This window comes from Anas acuta, chromosome 5, assembly GCF_963932015.1.
Source record: "Anas acuta chromosome 5, bAnaAcu1.1, whole genome shotgun sequence".
Taxonomy (NCBI): domain Eukaryota; kingdom Metazoa; phylum Chordata; class Aves; order Anseriformes; family Anatidae; genus Anas; species Anas acuta.
The window spans coordinates 52,595,461-52,615,463 of NC_088983.1; the positions used below are offsets into that span (position 1 = coordinate 52,595,461).

Below are 20,003 nucleotides of genomic sequence, written 5' to 3' on the forward strand. Positions count from 1 at the left end.
TGAATCTGGAGGAAACAGAGCGTTTCTTTGGAGGGAGTGTCGTTTCAGCGGCTGGGTTTGCTGCATAACATGGGAAAAAAAAAAAAAAAAAAAGGCAAAAAAAGAAAAAAAGAAAAGCTAAAGATTTTATATTTTCAAAAAAAAAAAAAAATTAAAATTCCAAAACAAATCCAGCCCCGACTTGGAGCTAGCGGAACATTTCACTGTGCTAGCGTTCAAAATTTTCAGTGCGATTATGCCAAAACGTATAGAGGAGCTGAAATATTGCATGTGCTCCATCTGTGCTCTGTGCTAGTGAAAGATCGTAATGTAATACAAAAGCACGCCGAACAAAGTGAGAAGGCAGAGCTGAAACAACCATGTTTCACTTTATTGAAATGAAATAACTACGATATTGTCAAACAAGGCAAGTCAAAATATGTCATGTTGACTTATTTAAATAGAAATTTGCATTCAAGGAAATCGCTCAATTTTTTTTTATTTTTTTTTCCAAAGACCTAATGAGCAAACAGTTTTGAGGCAATAGGTCCGGCTATTGCACTGGGGCAAGCAGTAAATAGCAAGTGTCATTTTGCAAAAGCGATTCAAGCATTTGTGCCATCATATGTCACAGGGAGCTCCAGTGTTATTTCTGAAAGCGGCATAAATGTGCTCTGGGAAGCGTTACCCTCAGACAAGATTTGAATTCGTAAATTGGAGCCCGAGGCCTTCTGCAGTGATTGCTTTGTCCAGAACCACCCAGCCCTCCTGCCTACCTTTTCCTCATTCAGGGAGCGGGGAGCAGCCTTTGTCCATGCCGCTAAACACGGCACAGCAGCAGCCCAAAAATGCCCTGCGAGGTCTGCCCCCATCCTGCCTCTCTTTGGGGCCGTGCGCTCAGGGCGCGCAGTCACGGCATTAGCACTGGGCCATGCAAACCAGCTTTAATAATTAACCCCGGGCTTTCGTTTGCATTTGGCTCCAGGTCCCCAGGCGACAGGCTGGTGCATGCAGGATCCGTGCCAGAAACCTCTCCCACGGACCCACACATGAGCTGCGGGCCGCTGGGTGCAAGCAGGAGCCTGCGGAGTCCCAGGATGGCGAAACAGCCGCCTGCCTCCTGCACCTCCACACAGGCCAGCCTGTGAACCTCCATGCCTCTGGTATGCCAAGGCAGAGAGACCAGCAGGATCTGTTCTCTGCAGCGCTGAGCACACTAAAACACGTCCTGGGAGGAAGCCGTGCAGGACCCTCAGTTCTGGGGGGGGCACGGAGGGCAGAGCATCTTCCTCAGCCCCCAGGGAGCGAGGCGGCCAGCTCTCACGCAGCAGGCAGCTGTGTGCAACAGGGAAGGAGGGGGAAATAATCAATAGTCCGTAGGTGATCCTGGTTTTGCTGTTATCACCTCTCACAGCTGGAGCCAGACATCTCCTTGGGTCCCCAGGGCACAATCCCGTTCCCCGCAGGCCCTGCTAGACAGCGCACAGTTTGTGCTGAGAGCGTTTCTTGTGCTTGGACCTCCTTCTGCCACCGAGGTGGGGCTTGGAAGGTGAAGATGATGACAGGGATGATGTCTTAACCCACAACAAGACCCAGGCTGCTTTCACAGCAACATCAAATTGAGGATGGGGAGGGAAGCACAAAGATCTGGTGTCCCCACTCTGCTCACATTTGGGGATGCTGCACAGTCAGACAGACAGATGTCACGGAAAAAAGCTGCAGAGCAAATTGTGCTTTCTGATCTGTGAGAAGTGGTGAGGCCTAGAAAGAACAAGTAGCTTCCAGATTGGCATGAGCTTTCTGTTCTTTTTTTTTTTTTTTCTTCAAGAAAATCTCAAAAACTGTTGTTTCAGGTCAAAGCATTTTGATTCAGTGCATGCAAAGTGTTGCATTTGAACATCTGTCTTTTAAATAATTCTGTGTTTACCCAATTAAGCAGAAAAATCAAGTGCCATTCAAATAAAAACTTAACAGTCTCTTCTAGTCTCTTCTATTTTTTCCTGAAGCAGCATAAGACATTCTCAATTACATTTTTTTTTCCAAAATGGCATTTTCAGGGGGAAAAAAATAAAAAACAGTCACCCAGCTATTCCAAGGGCATCATCTGAAGGACTCCGAAGGTGTCCTTGTGCACCAGAGATCACCAACAGGGGCTCCAGCACCTGCAGAAAGCTTTGTTGTCTCAGCAGGATGGGCACAAACTCAATCAACTGTAAAAGGCCACATCAAGAATGTTTTCCCTTTCTCTTGCCCCTTCAGCAGCCTCCCATACTCCTACATATTTTCAAAATACGGCTTTTTCCCTCCGACCTTTTAGCTGCTTTTGCCTCTGCCTACTCTCCACATCAGCTCAAGCCTCTCTGAGCACCCGTAAGAGTCCTCTTTTCAGCCCTTTTGGTCCTTTTGTGCTCTGTATCCAAGATTGTCTTGTTGTCCCCACAGCATGTCAAGATACTTGCTGACATCAATTCTCACCCTTTAGATAGTCATTTTCTCATCCTAGAAAACACTTCCTGCTGTTTCCTTTGAAAGATGCCTCAGAAAATGCGCTGAGTGGTAATCTGTAAGGTGTAAAATCAGAGAAGATGATTAAACTGCCCAGTCCAACCTCCTGTATCCATCACAGCTTCTCACATCGCGCCTGGTCAGAGCTGTATCGAGCACCACAACTCGTGCTTCTCCTCGGCTGCAGCACACTTTCCAGAAAGGCAGCTGGGACCAGTTTTTAAAGCAGCTCTGCAGAAGCTGCTTTAGCATTCCTGAATGCTAAAGGCTTCTGGTCAATGCACAGGGGAGAAAGAAAATGGTTACAGAAAATGGTAGAGCTCCTCCACAGGTGTTCCCCTCTCTCTGGACACCTGGTTTCGGCACCAGGTGGGTCTTGTTCTTAGCTCGAGGAGTAGCAGCAGGGTGGCTACTGTACCTAACGGCCCTACATGTGGTCCTCACAGAGGGCTGCTCTGGGAGCGTACATATGTTAGCACGAGATCTGTAAATAGATGGAGCCCTTTCTCGACATGCATGGCAAGGCTTTTGTAATTAATTTATAGGAGATGTACAGCCAGCCATGCTCGCACAGCGTACTACAGATTAAATTTAACATCAAAGAGCAATCCTGAGGCTTCTTGGCATATATAGGCCATCACATTTAACATCTCCGACATCTCTGCAGTTAACTGCTTCAGCCCCTGGACTCCGGCCATGGGCTGAGGGTTTCCAGCAGGAATGTGGACGATGTGTTGTTATACAGCACCGGTGAGGACACTTTGCCTTTATATCCTGTGCTGTACACATGTATTTATTTCTGATGCATCTGTGCTCTACTTCTGTAGCATGGGACTGGACAAGAAGAAGAAAAGGCACAGACACCATCTGACAGGTGTTGGCATGCCTTGAAATCAATCTGCAAGCAGCCCAGCATCAGCACCGACGGGGAAGCCTTATTGCAATTTAGAGATGCATATTTATTTTGACCTAAGTTCATTGTTGTTACGTGGAAGCAAGGCATGGAAGACCCATCACTGAGGTCTTTAACAATAAGGAAAACCCGTGAGGCTGAGCAAGGCGGGAGGTGCTGGATGGTGCCCAGGTGATGACCTGTGCAGACATCAACGCGTTTAGCCCGGAGCTCTTGGCAGCTGATGGCTGGATGCTGAGGACATCTCTCCCCTGTAAAGCAGTGCCTTGGTGACAACGTAGCGGGATGGAAATGTTCCACGGCCTGCTAGCTATGCAAATATCGTGCTTGGCACCTCTACTTATATACTTTTAATGCCATGAATGCGTTTGCCAGCTCCCATATTTTCCAGCATGTTGAGCTCTGCTCTCAGTATATTTTGCCAATCTACGAAACATGTTTTCAGTCCCATTAGGGTAAATAGAAGGCTTCCTCCAGCTGGACTCCTTGCATCCTTGGGCAGTCAGACAGCCGCCCTCACACAGAAAGGGAGCCAGGTCTCAGGGCGGCCATCCCCGGGGTCCAGGGAGCGAGGAGAAATGGGCCCCTTAAAAGTGGGAGCCAAAGTTAGGGCTAAGTTTGGGGAGGAGGGAACAAAAGCTAGCGCTGGCAGGAAGCATCGGGCGGATCCCACAGCGTGAAGTGATGCAGACTCGGTCCTTTCCCTGCCCTCCGCCCCGTCCCCAGCTGCAGGGATGTGCCCACACCCCAGAAGGAGAACAGCAAGCATAAGCAGTGAGCAAATCCAGATGAGCACCTGGCTTGAGTTTTAAATGTCATGCCTCCATTGAGAGCCAGGAGAAATTAGATCCTGCATCAGCTGGCCATGGGACTGTGGAAAAATGTTTTTCTTTTGAGATCCACAGGTTGTCCCCTAGGCCAGGCATGGCTCAGAGAAAGACGTTGGATTCTCAGATCGGCAGGAGCCTGGGCAGAGCGAGGCACCCACTTTACACACTTTTCCAGTGTGCCTTTGTGGGCAGAGGTGCCTTTGGCTCCTCTTCTCCAACACTGACCTCGCTGAGGTGCAAGCTGACCTCGGCCCACACTTTCTAGTAAAATTGTAATTGTATTTTTTCTGAAGAATGGAAAAATAGAATTTCTCTGGGACACTTGGAGGTGAGTAGGGCCAGGTAGTCAAGGAGACAAATGGCATAAAATTAGAACAAGCACTATCAGGGAGATGAGAGCCTGCTTTATGGGGAAAACTGGGAACTTTTTAGGGGAAATGCAATTAGCAGGCTACAGCTCTGCCTTGGTGGAAAGGACACGTGGGAAAGATTGAGAAGTCCATCATTTCAGCCCAAACTTGCTTATGACAAGTGTGAGCTCCAGCTTTTGTTTAGAAGCGGATGCACAAAGTCTGTGCACTCTCAAATTATACTGAAGTTAAGCAGAGGCCAATTAAAGCTTAGCAGCTTTCCTAGGATCACACCTGGCAGATTGCACTCTCTTTATCAGGAAAAATCCATATGACAAATTAAGGAAAAACCCACTCTTTACTTCTGAAGCCCAAAGTGATTTGCCCAGATAACTTCAGCCCAGGTTAGAGGAAGCCCCTTAGCTTGGTGCCCAGGGACCTAAGCCCCTTGCTATGTTCCCCCATATCTTTGTAATGCTTCTCTTGTCCAAGGCGGTTTTCTGTGTGTTTCTTTAACATGTGCATTAGTGCAGAGCTCTTCTGATGATACAAAGACAATTAACTCCATCCCAGCCAAAACCACGACCAAATCCATTTCCTCAATTGTGCTTTATTACGGTGAAACTACCACAGCAATTCAGCCTTGCGCTTCCTCATTCAGCTGTGCTGTGTGGCCAGATGCTCCACTGCAGCAGAACAAAGTCCCTGCAGGCTGAGTCCTACAACCCAACCCCATCTGAGCGCATCAGAAAAGCTGCTCAAAAGCTGCTGTGTGAGCACAAGCTGTGTCCGCTCCGAATTACCAAATCTGAGATGTTCAGACACCCAGGTCCCTGCTGCACTGGGTGATTTTGCCTTTGGGGGTGGGGTGAATGGGTGATGCCAGCAGTGGTGGGGACAGCCTGTGGTGGGAGGATGCTGGTGAAAAGGATTTGGGACAGCCGTACGCCCCGTTAATCCATCCATGAATTAATGCCAGGTGGAGGCAGAACCCAAAAGCAGCTCCAGCATGTGGGTGCTGGTGCAGGTTGCTCCTGCAAGACACCCCTGCTCTCACAAGAGGACGGGCTGAGAAAGCATCCAAGCACACACAATGGGATCACCAGGACACGTGTGACTCCCTGGCTGCTATGCTCAGATTTGCAATTTTCTTTTCTCCTCTTTTATTGGGTTTTAATGCTACCTGCAAATGTGCTGTTAGGTGAATGCCTGCCAGCGAAACGACCCCTCTGACTGTAAAAAATCTTAGTTTGAGTGGCCAGAAAAGCCTGCGGGCACTCAGGAGAGCATTTGCCTGGGTTATAGCAAACAGCAATCATCGTGATATTGTAAGCTGTCTACAGCAATGTATACATAAAGGTAAAAGTTGTGTGCTTTGGAATGGCTGAGCGGGCGTTTGTTAAGCCTCATATATTAATGCACTGCAAGGCTGGCACGAGCAGAGGCAAAGGAGAGGGACAGGGGCACGGCAGGGTGAGAGCAGCTGGGTTTGCTCCAACACCCCTGAAACTGCCTCCTGGATAAACCAGTGCTCATGGCAAATCCCAGCAAATGGGCGTAGCTGGGCTTGGGCAGGCTCCAGGAGGCTTGCTCAGGGGAGAAAAGAAGAAAAGGATCATTTTTTCTGCTAAAAAGCAGAGAGGAGTGGGAGTCAGGAGGAAAGTAAAGACCAGCTTGAATTCCATGGGGTCCTTGACTTTTAGAAATACTGTAGGTTGCATCTGTTTTCTTGTGTGTATGTGTTTTTTTTTTCCTGTTATACAAGAGAGAAACCAATTTAATTCCACTTGTAGTGAAGCATAAGATTAGATGGGACTAAATATGTGTGTAGGCTGTTTATTAGCAAATGGAAGAGAGCAGTGAAGGAAAACAAACAAGCTTGTTTCAGGGAGACTTTGTCACTGTATCACCGGTCACAGGGTTCCCAGGGGATAGCATGTACATTTCTAATTGGACTTGGGCAGCGACGAGCAGCTGGGGAAGAGCCTGGTTTCAGAGTAGGAGAATTGCAAAATTCTGCTCCATTGAAAAAAAAAAAATCACCATTTTGCCTAGTGAGGGCAACGTCTGAGCAGTTTGCACGCGTTGGTCATTTGGAGAGTTGGTTGCCCAATGCTCAGTGGGACCTGTGTGCCCAAAGCAGCAGAGAGGCAGCTCTGGGGCTGCTTGTGTAGACATAAACTGCAGCTGCTGTGCTTTAGAAGGCCTGGAAGCCCCCCGTGATGAGACTCCCCGGTCTCCCGGGCAGTTTGTGACAGTGCTGAGTGGTCCCTGCAGCTGGAAAGGCTTGTGCATTGTCTGGTCTGAGTATCTCTTGCTGTCCCTGAAACAGGTTATGCCTTGTGCTATCTGCTGTAAGCACAGAGAATGGTTTATTGCTCGTCCCGCTGCTTAAATTCTCAGAGCTGTTTACATCCTCTCTCTTTTGGGGTGAATAAACCCAATTCTTTCCTCATGGCTTGTGTTTTTCAGACCTTTTAGGATTCCTCTGGACTCTGACACTCTGGTCCACACCTTTCTGGAAGAGCTTTTTTTACCCACACTGGTAGGAAAGTTTTTCTTGGCCAAAGTAGACTAACTTCATTGTTTTACAAATTTTATTCATACATTCCAATCTCATTTATTTTTTTTCCATCAAAATGTAACTACGTTCTAAAGTCTGCATCTGTGATCCTTTATAAGCCCTTCTTCTTCCAGTAAGCCTGCTACTCATCCAGCCATCTCCACCCTGTATTTAAGAATTTGGTTATTCCTTCCTAAGTGTACTACTTTGTATTTGTCTTTATTGAAGTGTCTCCTCTTATTTTCAGGCTATTTCTTTACCTTATCAAGACCATTTTGAATTCTAATCTTATCAAATGTGTCTGCAGTCCCTCCCAGATTAATACCGCCTTCAAATTTAATGTGTGTTCTCATTCCATCATCCAAGTCATTAATGAAAACATTGAATAACATCTGCTACAGGAATGATCACTGCAAAATCTCAGCTGATGAATCATTCCAACCTGACAATTAACAGAGCAGTTTTAAGACCTCCTTATACCCAGTCTATAGAAGCTCTCTTTGGGCCACGATTCCCTAACTGGCTTATAAGTACGTCATATAAGACTGGTGCCATAAACCTTGCTGAAGACACATGGCATCGTCTGCTCCTGCCTCATCCACAAAGCCTATTATCCTGTCAGGGAGGAAATTGAGTTCTGTTGATGTGATTTATTCTTGACATCTTCCTATTAACTTCAACTTTTCTCAGCTTTATCACTGAGGTGCTTGCAAAAATTTTGTTCGATTATCTGTTTCATGATTTTTTTTTCCCCTGAAACTGAAGTTTAGCTCATGACTCTGTAATTCTCTGACTGCCACCACTTTGTTCGAATGAAGGGCTCTCTCTGCCTGGGGACAGGGTTGCAAAAGCTGTCTGTGGTGGCTGTTATCTTTGGAGATTAGCTTTAGTTCAATGTTTCCTTCGGGCTTTCCAAAAATCTCTTCTCCAAAAGACTAAGAAAACCAGGGAAGGTGCTGTTCCTGCGCTGTCTTTAATGTCATCCATCTTCATGGTACACAAGACAGGAGGGCTCTCCCCGCTGCCCTGAGCACCCAGTGATGCCTATTGCTGCCAGAGGAATGGAGAGGCTCTGCCACAAACCTGCTGAGCTCTCCCATCACACTGGGCTACAAATGCATGCGTTGTGCCTCAGCAGGCTAGCCAGCTGTGCTTGGGCTCATCAAAAACCCATGGGGCTGGTTGTAGGGCAACCCTCTTATCGGTCCGCTTCTTCTGAAGAGAGCTCTGTGGCTGAGAATCAGCAATAGGCGATGCCATCCGCGTCTTTCAGGGGGGACAATGAGAGAGGAATCAAAGGCGCCGGGATACCGCCAAGTATTATGATGCTAATTTTTCATATAAAGGGTCAGAGGGCTCGGGGAGGCTGTGAAAGGGGCTCTCTCTGTTTTCCCTCACCTCACTCCCTGCTGCATTTTAATCAGCAGAGCTCAGCTCCTGTGGGTGCTGGGAGGCCACCACCTTCGGGAGCGGGCTGTCACCCACCTTCAGCGTGGCACCGAGGGGTGGCCCTGCAATACAGGTTCACAGAGCCTTGGAAACAGCCTGACACGAGCAAGCTGGCAAGGCGGTGGGGCAAAGAGCAGCAAATCCATCCACACAGTGTGACGTACATCGGGTCTCCAAAATAAACGTGGTATGGGAACAGAGGAGCAGCGGAGAATGCAGGCAGAGGAGCCCGTTGGAGAGGTTTAAATATCTTCCGAGGAATCATACCCCTGTGCATGTGCATCCACCCGAGACCCTTTCATGCTAGATGTGCCTTGAGGAAAAGGGGTTTGTGAGAGGGGCTTCAGGCGGTCACCGGCGTGTGTGAACAAAGGCCCAGACGCTGTGGTTGAAATGAAAGCCTTTATCAATCAGCACACAGCTGAGCTGCTCCGGGGTTAGTCGCTGAAAAGTCCCTGGCATATGGGGAGGCCAAGCTCTTTTTTTTTTTTTTTAACCCTTCCCCAGCCTTCCCTGGGGACCCAGCGCTGGTGTTTGTGCTGGAAGGGGTCACTCTGAGCCACGCTTGCCATTACTGCTGGAGAGAAATGGATTCTCTGCGCTTAACCGAAGCCCTATTAAGCTGATCTGAATAAGATCCAATAAATGATCCTAAATTAATTCGGGCGATGGCCTCTGTATGAAAAGCCCAGCTAATGATGGTGAGCGTTGTGTCCAGAGGGTGGGTGGAGGACGGGCTGTGCCCTGCACAATGCTCTTCGCTGTCATATCCAGCACAGCGGGGATTTTTATTTATTTTTCTCCTTTTTCGTTAGGGGATGACACAAAGGAGGAGAAAATAACTCCTTTTCTACCCCCGAACTGGAAATGAATGTTGCAGCTGTGCAAGCAGCGCCCGCCCCGATTTGTCTGAGAAAGGCCCCAGCTACGCGAGGGGAGGCTCCCAGCCGCTGGCAAATTATATTACAGGGGAAGAAAGATTCCAGCCTCTCTTGTTTGATGCCAGTTCATTTATGGAGCAGCGTTAACCCTTCTGTCTGCTGCTTTGTTCGCTCGCTGGGAGATAGCCCCAGCCGGCCTCCCCAAAGGAGGTCGCGGGAGCCTCATCCCGGCGCTGCCTCCCTGAGGGTCAGGGGGTCACCGGCGACCTCCCGACAACCCCAGCATCTGCCACGCAACCTCGTTAGGGGAGCGATGCTAATGCCAGCTCCTACGTGCCCTACATTTGCAATTAGCCTCCCAAGGGGAGGACGGGGACCAGCTGAAAGAGGAAGACCCATCACAGGCAGGGGCTACCTTCCACTGCTGCCCATGCTGGCTTCCTACCAGATCCAGCTCTAACATCTTCATTTTGATCTTCTCCTGCTAGCTGAGCTTGCAGAGATTATTTGTCTCCTGACACTTTCCACTCTATCTTTGCTGTACGATGGAGCATGAGATGCAACGCTTCGTCAGGTGACTCAGGGGGGCACTGGTATTTCTGCAGAGGAAAGTGTGAGCAAGGTGAATGTTCCTGATGAGCAGACAGCAGCTCCAAGCTGGGGATGCAGAGGGATGTGGAATGCTTTTGTTGTTTTGGGCTGGAGATGAGCCTCCTGCATCCCAGAAAAAAAGACAAGATCTGGACAAGACGGGTTAAAACCAAACTGAAAATAGAAATTACTAAAGTGCTTACAAATGAAAATAAATGAGGATATTCTGTAGTTAAAAAAAAAAATAAAAATGAATACGAACATTGAGAAGTAAAATGTAGAGAGGCATGCATTATGGAAATAAACAGAATGAGTCAGGGTTAAAAATAGGTAAATATTGAGAGCACACAGTGTTTAACATGTACAAATTATAAGAGCAGGAAGGGATCCAGACATAAACAGCAATGAAAGAAGAGCATTTTAGGGAACAGCAACCTTACCTCCCCCCTAGTTAAGCAGCTTTAGTGAGGGGGTACAGGTGGGACGCTGAATGGCTGGGAAATAAACAGGAGATGAAGGATTGGGCGTATTTGGAATCGGACTTAATTGTTACTTGAATTAATAATATGCCTCCAACTATTAGGTCAGACCCTGATGTTTGTATTTTCCAATTTTCTCTCCTTAGGGAGCAATTGCACAAGTCGGTGTAAGGGTAATGGCTTGCAAACCTGAAGTCAGACGCCACGGTCTGCCAGCCGCGGGGATGCTGCATCCCTCCCGCCTCTCCCCCAGCCCGCATCGCTTCTGCTTGGTGCCCAAACAGCTCCGCTGGGCTGCGAGCTGCTCAGAGCTCTGCAGATTTGTCTGTACAGCCTCTAAGCTGCCAATGGAACAGCAAATCATATGAATTACTGGTTGGAGACAGCAAACTCGTCCTTTGTGAGAGCTAACGTATCCTCTTGGATTTGGGGATGCAATTACAGAGCTGCATACAGCGAGGAGGGTTGGTGTTCATATTGAAAGTAGGGGAAACCACAATAGCAGGACTGAATTCAAGAAATTTGCTCTGTTTTTTGATTTATGAAAGTGAGAACAGCATTCCTGATCTGTAACTCACTTCAGGGATCCTGAGGCTTTTGTCATATTCTGTAGTGTGTGTGAGGGATTAAAGAGGTTTTCCAATATATTAAAGATTATTCTCCTTCTTTAAATAAAATTGAAAGAGAAATAAAGTCCAGCTGCACCTTCTCTCACAAGAAATGAGCGCGACATGCTGCGATGGTCCCTGCTTTGATTTACGTGCACCAATCCTGTCCGAGGGGGAGCACAAAGAGCACTTGGCAGGCAGGGCCCGTGGCACATCCACCTCTCTCCTCATTATTGATCCAGCGGACAGAGAGACCCTGTCATTAACCTCCACAGCCTCACAGCGTCCAGCTCAGGGACTGCCTTCAGGGAAGAGCTTCATCGATCGGGACCAGACCTCTTGGTGCCTCGGGTTTGTGTGTGCCAAGCCTGTGGTACACCACACCTTGCAGCCATTGCCCAGCAAGCTGCTAAATCTCACCCATACTCCCAAAATAGTGCTAACATCACAGGCAGGGGCATTTCAGGCTCTAGAAATGTGACCAGAAGCACATCTAGAGCACCAGTGCCTCTTGTTTCTACTCATCTAGCCCCTTATACCAAGGCTTTCTCCACAAAACAAGTATGAGGAGAGTCAGATGTTCAGGCAAAGCTCCTGTTAGATTTTCCCTCCCCAGTCCCTCCACTGAATTAGTAAACTTTTCATTTTAAGAGCTATGAAATATTCTCATTGTGGCAGGAAGGTTTTGGAAGAGGGCTTCATAACCTGCAGTGGGGAGGGTCAGACCATTTTAGGCTCTGTGAGGAACACCATGGAGGAATCCAGTAGTTCTCCAGCAGGAAAAGATGAGATTAATTACCTGATGGGAATAATATGTGAATTTTCTTAGAGAGACAGAAGACTTCCCACTTTGAACTCATTTAGTCACAGGGTATCGAGTATTTTAATGTGAGTCCAGAGAATCTGGGGCTGGAACTAAAAATCAAGAGTGTGTCCTCACAGGCTGGTTAGGATTCAAAAGCTGAGGTCAATACCTGTCTTGAACTCAGCTCCGTCTGTGAGAGGACAAGTTGTCCTGCACAGCATTATGTTGGCTGTGACGGAGGGAGAGTTTCAAGGACACGGTGAGATATATGGATGAGGTGGGGGATGCAGACCCAGTAGATTTAGATTCCCGTATCATCTTAGCCAAAAATTTCTTCAGCATTGCAGCAGAATGGCATCCGCCCGGCACGAAGGCTGCACCACTCCTTCAGCAGATGGCTCGTGGAGGCAGAGGAGAGTCCTTTGCCCTCACCAGCATCATCCCCCAAGTCAATTGTCTCCTTCTGTGTTTGTGTCATTCCAATAGCTCAGCTCTCTTCCTCATCATAATATCGCATTTTTGCAGTGCCTTTATCCTTGTGTTTGTTTTCCTGGAGGTACTGCCTTTGGTGCCTGTTTCTGTTGGCTACGTAGATCTGCTCTGCTGGCTGCCCGATCCTGTTTTGGCCTAGTCACAAACTCCAGGAAGCTGCCCTGTATAGCTGTTGTCCGTGTGAATTCCTCTGCCACCCCCTGGAGATGTGGCTGTGAGTGCAGCAACCAGCCCCAGCCAGGGCATCACACGCAGCTCTCGCATTTCTTCTAGAGGCCTCCACTGCCAGTCATTTCGTCCACACCTGCCCCAGAACACGTAAAGAAACAGCCAACCTCAGAGCTGGAGATAAAGATGATTCAGGCTTCTGCAGGCCTGAAATCAGGGTGATCTTACATCCTACATAAAGCTGTGAGCAAGAGAGTTTGGGAGGGAGCGGAGCACCTGCCATGAGATTCACTCCTACAGCTGGGAGAAGTCAGCAAACCTTTTCAGGGAGGTTTAAGTTTTGAACAAAAACCTAAGTCATGTCAATGCGTCTCTCTTTCTATTCTTTATGAAAATATCATAGGTTGCCAATTAATTTCAGTGTTTTGGACTTTTGTTTTTTTTCTGGGGGGAGGTAAAAAGTGGGAAGTTAGGATAAGCCGCCCTTTCAGGTGTCATTCAACCTGCTGAAGCACATTATATCTGGGTAGTACCACATAAACACCACTGAATCAAACCAGGGATTGTATTTGGTCTCTGACAAGTCTGTCTCATTTTCTAATTTTGTGACATGAGCTACACTGATGCACAAGTGGGAAGAAAATATGGTGAGTATATAAACAAAACAGACAATATGAGTCAGATCCAGCATTCAAGACACTGGAAAGATGCCAGGTACTCTCAGGATTATGACAGTGGGGATCAGCAAGTTTTGGTGGACCCTATGCTGGGGGTTTGGCTAGTAGAGATGAAGACCTCAAGTCTTGCGTGTTGGTCAACAGAGCAGAAGCCTCGGGCCAGTATGATCACTAGAAGAAGGCTCTGCCCTGTACAGAAAGGACAAGAAATACATCGCCTTTTCAAAATCTAATAATGACTTCTTCTCCTCCTCCCACAAAATGCCCTTTGTGGGACACGCAGTCACAAGCTTCGCTAATTGGCTTCGTCTCGAGGATAAAGATTTCCTTTTTGGATTCAGTTGGCAAATATACTCCTGCATCTGCCTCCCTGGTTTGCACAAGTGACCCTTCCCTTGTCTCCAGTTATCAGAGCTATAAGTTCTGCTACTTAGCCCTGAGGTTTTTAGCAGCTTTTAGAGGCTTTCTTTGTAAGGAGAAGTAACATTACAGGGCATTTTAATTAAAGAGAGATAATAACCCAGCAAGAGCTGAGGCTGGATTCCACACTGGTTTTCAGCCCAGCTAATGACCAACCACCACCCTTTTTCATGCTTGCGGGAAGGAAATCACGGTTTCTGGAAACTGGCAGACCAGGGGCCCTGAGATCATAGTGGTGAGAGCATCTTTGGCAAGTTAGTCTCATTTTCTTGGCTTCCGACCGAAAATTGTGTTCAACATTCTTGAATAATGTTGCTAGCTGACCAGTTCTTCTCTTGACACTTCCTTTCCTTTTTATTTATTTATTTTTTTTTTCAGGGAAAACTCAGCTCTTGGCAGTGATTGTACAGGAAAACAGCATTTGTAAAGGGTTCCAGACAAATAACAAGCACACCCAAACCCTATCACAGCTATCAAACATGATCCCTGCATTTTGCCCCCTTTTTGGCTCGAGGAATGTGATAAAAGGTAAAAAGGCATTTAAACCATGGACTACAGCCTATGCCTAAACCAGGAGGTACCTCTGGTGTCCTGGGTTCAGAACAGCTAATCTCAGACAGAGCAAGGAGAAAGCAAAACCGAACATTGCCTCTCATTTTGTTGCCTCTATGAATCTCACAAAGTCCATTCCAAGGGGCACACTGGGATCTCTTCCCCATCACTGCCACCCTTGAGACATTGTTGGACTTTATTGCAGAAGACTCTACGCAGACGGTGAGCCCCTTGGCTGCTTCCCCTGACCAAGTGCACAGTCCTTTCATACCGTTCTTTTATTACTTTATGGCAGCTCCTATCTCTCCGGGGAACGGTGCTTCTTTGATATGGGATTAATATCAACAGTGACAGTTATGATGACCGTCCTCTCTTCTTTTGATAATTTATATTACTCCACTGTTTATTCACCTGTCATGGCTTACAGATATAGTATTCACCTCCTTTTTGGGTCAAGTCTGCTTGTCTTCAGTCCTCCTCTGTGATCACTACAATCTGTCTTGATCCAGGTTTGAAATGTGTAATGGAAGTTCAAGTGGGATTTCTGAACACTTCTTTCAAATCACATTTGTTGTACTTTTACACAGTATAAATTAAAAGAACAAAATAAAATAAAATCATCCAAACCCAGAGTTTGTCAGGTAGGTGGAATATGCAAACTAAGCAATTAGAATAATTAACACAGATGTCCCAGGCAAAAGTCAGATTGACTTTGTTTAGCTTAGCTCTACAATGCAAAGGGTTAAAAGCAGATGTTCTTCTTGAGCTAAGTGCAAGTTGTGGTTGGAGGGAGCAGCAGGTCCTCTGTATGTCCCGTAGAGCACTTGCCAGCGTGTCACAGCAGGAGCAGGGAGACCTTATCGGAGCTGCTCGAGGAGGAAGGCGATGAATTGCAGGGTGGGACCAAGGATGCTCTGCGATCCTGTTTTTATGTCCTTGTTTCTTTTAACAAAAACATGCCCAAAAAATAGTATTAAAAAAAATGCTAAGAAGGACAAAGAGAAAAATGCCTAGGAAACAGGGAGTGAAGAGAGACATGAGAAAGAGAAGAAGCCAGGCCTGTGAAATGCGAATCGTGCGTCTCAGAGTGATTGCAAGGTGTGAGGAGAGAGACTTGACGGGAGATTGTAAATGCTTCACAACAGAAGCCGTGAGGGAAGGGGAATTAATCACACAGCAGACCATAAAACAGAAAGAAAGAACTGGTGCTAAGGAAGGAAAATTGAGAGCAATATTTACTGTAGGAGTAGCTGAGCACTGGGAAAATCAGGACGCCGATATTACGAACTCTCCACCTGCATCCCACTGTCCTGCCCCTCTGCTAGCAGAGGGGAGCTGCAGGCTCTGGGTACAGACACCAAGTGGGCACCTCTGCTCATTTTAGGGGCTCTGGCACTGCTTCAGAGCCGGCGGCAGCACAGGGACATGCTCCCTGTAATTGCATTCGGCACCAGAGGAAAGGCAACTTGACTTCCCTCGCAATAACCCTGTGTGCAGCTGAGGACAAACAGAATAAAGGAGATTATCTGCCTCCAATTTAGGGAATACAGAGTTAGCAGGCTTCTCATATAGACTCAGCAGGTGAGTTTATCTGCTTCCATTTACTACTGTGCCATTTAAGCAGCGCAGTGATGCCCCCCTGGACATGTCCTGGCACCCTGCCTGGAGAAGACCAACCCGACCATCATTTCTCTGCACCACCACAGGGGGATTTTGTCTTGGTCTGACAAGGTCTCTCAGCCATAGAAAAATCCAGTGGTAGCCTGAGCAATTTGTCTTTTCTTTCTCTTTGTCAAATGAACATGCCACAACATCTAGGATGAAAATAAACCCAGTGCTACCTTCCTCTAATTAACACTTCATGGAAGATCTCAGAACATTTGCAGGCTGTAAAACAAATACCCAAAGCTGATTTCCTCCAAAACTGTGGAGACAGGATTCTTTCCAAATGAAGCTGAGCCACGTTACAAATGCCCTCATCATAACACAGATTTGCTGCAATATCTGTCCCCCTCACAATCTCTCAGGTGCAACCAATGAGCTCTGCCATAAACTCCTCATCATATGAAAACATGAACAGCAGAAGGTAAATAGACCTTGACTGGGCTTGGGATCACCTCCCAGGCACTTGCTCCTTGTGTCACCTGTCCCTGGAGGAGTCCCCATGGTGTACACAGCCCAGGAGGATGCTCCAAGAGCAGAGCAAGTGGCCAATTCCCAGATGGGGCAGGCTCAGCACTTGGCCTCCCTCGCTTCATCCTGTGCACAAGCCAAGAGGCAGCACAAGGCTGCAGAAAGGTCCTGCTGAGCCCTGCCTGTGAGTCGTAGCACAGCTGGTACTGCCCTGTTCCTGCCAGTGCAAACCAACAGTACCATGCTCCAATAACGCCTTGGCATCTTCTGTGAGTGAGTGTCCATACATGAGGCAAGGCACCCTCATTCCCCCCAGCATGGTTTTATTAGCATTTATTGCACACGTACAAAAGGCAGAGTTAAATTAATCTGAGAGAAATGGATGATGCTGCGATGTGTTTATGGCTGGAATTAGTCACTGGTGCCTTTACTTACTATTAAGCAACAAATGTTTTAGTGTTTAAGCATGAATATTAATGCTTTGGGTTTGATTTTTTTTTTCTTTGAGGGAAAAAGAAAATCACGGTGTTCTCTAGCTTGCACAGAAATCACAAATCGTTTCTTTAAACACATCACCTCTCTCCACACCTTTGACATTCAAAAAACGCACGCAAAATTCTGCCAGACCTTACCTGTGTTGTTACCCACCGAACTGGGTACCTTTGCCCTTGGAAGGTGCGGAAGTTTTCCATTCAGCCGAGGGGATGAGGATCCTCGCAGGAGGGCAGAGGCAGGTCTGCATGCAGGATGCAGCCCCTGCCTTCCCGTGTGTCCAGGAACGGCAGCACAGGGCTGCTCTGGGTACTTACAAACAACTGGGAAACTGCAGAGCAAAGGTTTATATCATATAATAAGTCCCAAGTGGTCTTAATTGGCAGTTTTGAGACATTGTTGCCTCAGATATGCATCCTATTACCACACAAGCACACAGGTACGGGAAAGACATTTCTTGTGTGTTTCCTTGCTTTTCCCTCATCATTTGTAAGTGGTAAGTGGTGAGAGCGTACTCCAGCTGTATTTAATGAGACTGATCTTTGACTCATCTGGCTTTGCCTAAGGTCCCTTCCCACCCCCAGCTCTAGGTGAGAGGTAACGAAGCATTTACCAAACCGCTACTAAAAGCTGTATTGATTTCCACTAGACAGTCCTATTCATACTCCTCATTGTATGTGTTTTTTCTCCTTTGAATTAGAGCCTGGCCTGAAGCCACATGACAATAAGCAATGGAAAATGTTCCAAGAATAGATAGCTTACTATTTCCCCTTTGTCAAACATTGCCACATGGGGAACAGAAAAGTTGAAAGTAGCAGCAAATTATGCAAAACGCTCGAACAAGAATTACAAGATGTGCCCAGATAATGATATATTTTTTGTTTGCAGGCTTATTCAACTATGGAGCATTAAAATGAGCCTTTGGTGGTACTTTCCATCTTAGGATGGGGCTTTCTCAGCATGCTAATGAGCCCAGCCCCGTGGTGCTCCACCACAGGGGCCACCATCATCCTCATCCTGATCAAACCACTGCAGCCCTGGCTGAAGCCACCGAGCATAGCAAAAGAGGCTAGGGACTGTTTTGGTTGGATCAAAGACAATGTGCAGTATGTTCTCTCATTATTATTATTATTATCAGTCATGTGTTAGAGGTCTGACAGCCAGATTCGATGTTATCTAGTTTGAGCTGCTTGCACAATGCATAGATTTCTTTCCTACCCCAGTATGAATGGATTTTAATCCCTGAGGGATTTTGGAGCTGGCTCTACTGACATGACAAATTGGAACATTCTTGGGACAGGTGCCATTACAATTACATAGATAAATGTGCAGAGGGATAAGGGAAGTTTATCCACTCCTATGGATAGGGGATGAGACAAGGAGACTTTCACGTATGGTGGATAAGAAAAGTGAGTCTGCAGTTCCTAATCCCTCACTGTTACTGTCATACAGATTCATCTCATTACTTCTCTGTAAAAAGGAATTAATGTGAAAAAAGGGTATAAAAAGGAATTAATGTGAAAATAAATGCACACCTGCATGTGTGTGTGTGCACAGCCATAGAAGAGTTTCACATCTGCACATCTCCAGATCAGCCCTTGATGCCCAACCTGCCTCCTCTCCCTGGCCTTCAAGAGCATCTTGAAAGGCCTGTGCTAAATCATGAAGGGTCGCACAAGTGCTTGGGTTCGTGTCTGTAATGCTGCAGCTTTCATCTCTCCATGAAGCACTTGGCAACTGCTGCACTTCTGCCTCTCTGTAGAGCACCAGGTGTCGACACACTCGAGCTGAGTGCTCAACCATGCAAAAGAAGAGACCTCTCCCCTGAGCTGGCAGAGCGCCGGTCCCTGGAAGGGCAGAGGGTTTCCTGGGACAGGAGGCATGCGGTGACTTTGGGCTGGCCAGGAGGGAGCCATCGTACCCTTTTTTGATGGCTATTCTGAGCAGAGACACCACACTTCCAGTCCCTCAAAAGACAGGGAACAACGATCCTCACTAGAAATGGCAATTTTGATGTTCGTTTTCTTTTCGTTCATTTTCTTTTCGTTCATTTTCTTGCAACAGCTGCTGGCCTGTTCCTCACCTTGTGCTGTACCTGGCAGGACCAGGCTCTGAACTACGAGCTCTCTCCCAAGGCAGGTTTTCCCCTCGCCCCAAATCCTGTTCATCCTTCAGCTGATGTTGATTTCTGCCCGTGTTCTGGCTGGGAAACAGCAAGAGTTGTTCCTTGTGCTGGGATTCAGGAAGGCAAGAGGCCCTAGTGGCAGCTCTGTCATTCTGCACACCTCCATTTTTAAATTATTTCTGTGTTTCTAAGCTGTATTTTACAAGGATGGGTTTTCAATACAAATTCAGCTAAAAGAGTCCACTGTCACAGTGAGACTAACTGTACCAATTAACCTAACACAAGGCATCCCCTCCCTTACAGTCCTTGCCTTGTTCTATTTACGACCTTCCTTCTTGTGGGTGATGGGGAAAAATGAATGTACAAATGGTGCCAGAACAGAGCAACCATTTTGCATTTCACATATATCACACAGCTTTATTTTTCTCTCACTTTTCAGCTGTTATCACAGCATTTATGGAGGGAAGAAAATGTGTGGATGATTTGTGGAGGAACAGAATGTGCCCTGAATAGATATGAAGGTTTCCAATGACTTGGGAGCTGTAAATGCTGCACGTGAAGTCACGCAGGGCAGTCAAGTTTAATCATTACCACTTGGGTAGAGGTTAGAAGGGCTTTATACACTGCCAGGGCTCTTTGAGCTTTGCTTTTTAAGAGGTGGTAGATGGGACCTTATGACTCTGGTTTATTCAGACTGAGGCAGTCTGGCACAATAGGCGGAGTGGTGTAGGGAAGGAAGAAAGTCAGCTCTGAGCACCTAAAGCACAGGGTTTCTGATGCTACTCCGTGGATTTGGCATGTCTCAGCTCTGGGGACACATCCTTCCATGTGCATCAGCTTTTCTGCCCCAGAGCTGAGCCAGCTCGTGGAGTTCCTGCAGGGATGCTGAAGAGGTTTATGAAGAAGTGGCTGCATGAACCTGAGGGGCGTGTGACACCATGGTTTCTCCACTACACAGCCTCTTGCTTTCCAAAATGTTTGATGGGCTATG

At 47.1% G+C, this 20,003-nt stretch overlaps 1 protein-coding gene and 1 long non-coding RNA gene across 2 annotated transcripts in view; both read right to left on the reverse strand.

Annotated features, from left to right (window-relative positions):
* The window catches only part of TP53I11 (tumor protein p53 inducible protein 11), a 168,790-nt gene that overhangs the window by 20,678 nt on the left and 128,109 nt on the right, over positions 1-20,003 (reverse strand). The gene's annotated exons all lie outside the window — the stretch shown is intronic.
* On the reverse strand, positions 11,261-17,991 carry LOC137857775 (uncharacterized). The gene is made up of 2 exons (XR_011097272.1): positions 17,028-17,991; positions 11,261-12,749 (listed from the first exon to the last, which is right to left on the reverse strand). It is a non-coding gene; the product is annotated as an uncharacterized lncRNA (long non-coding RNA).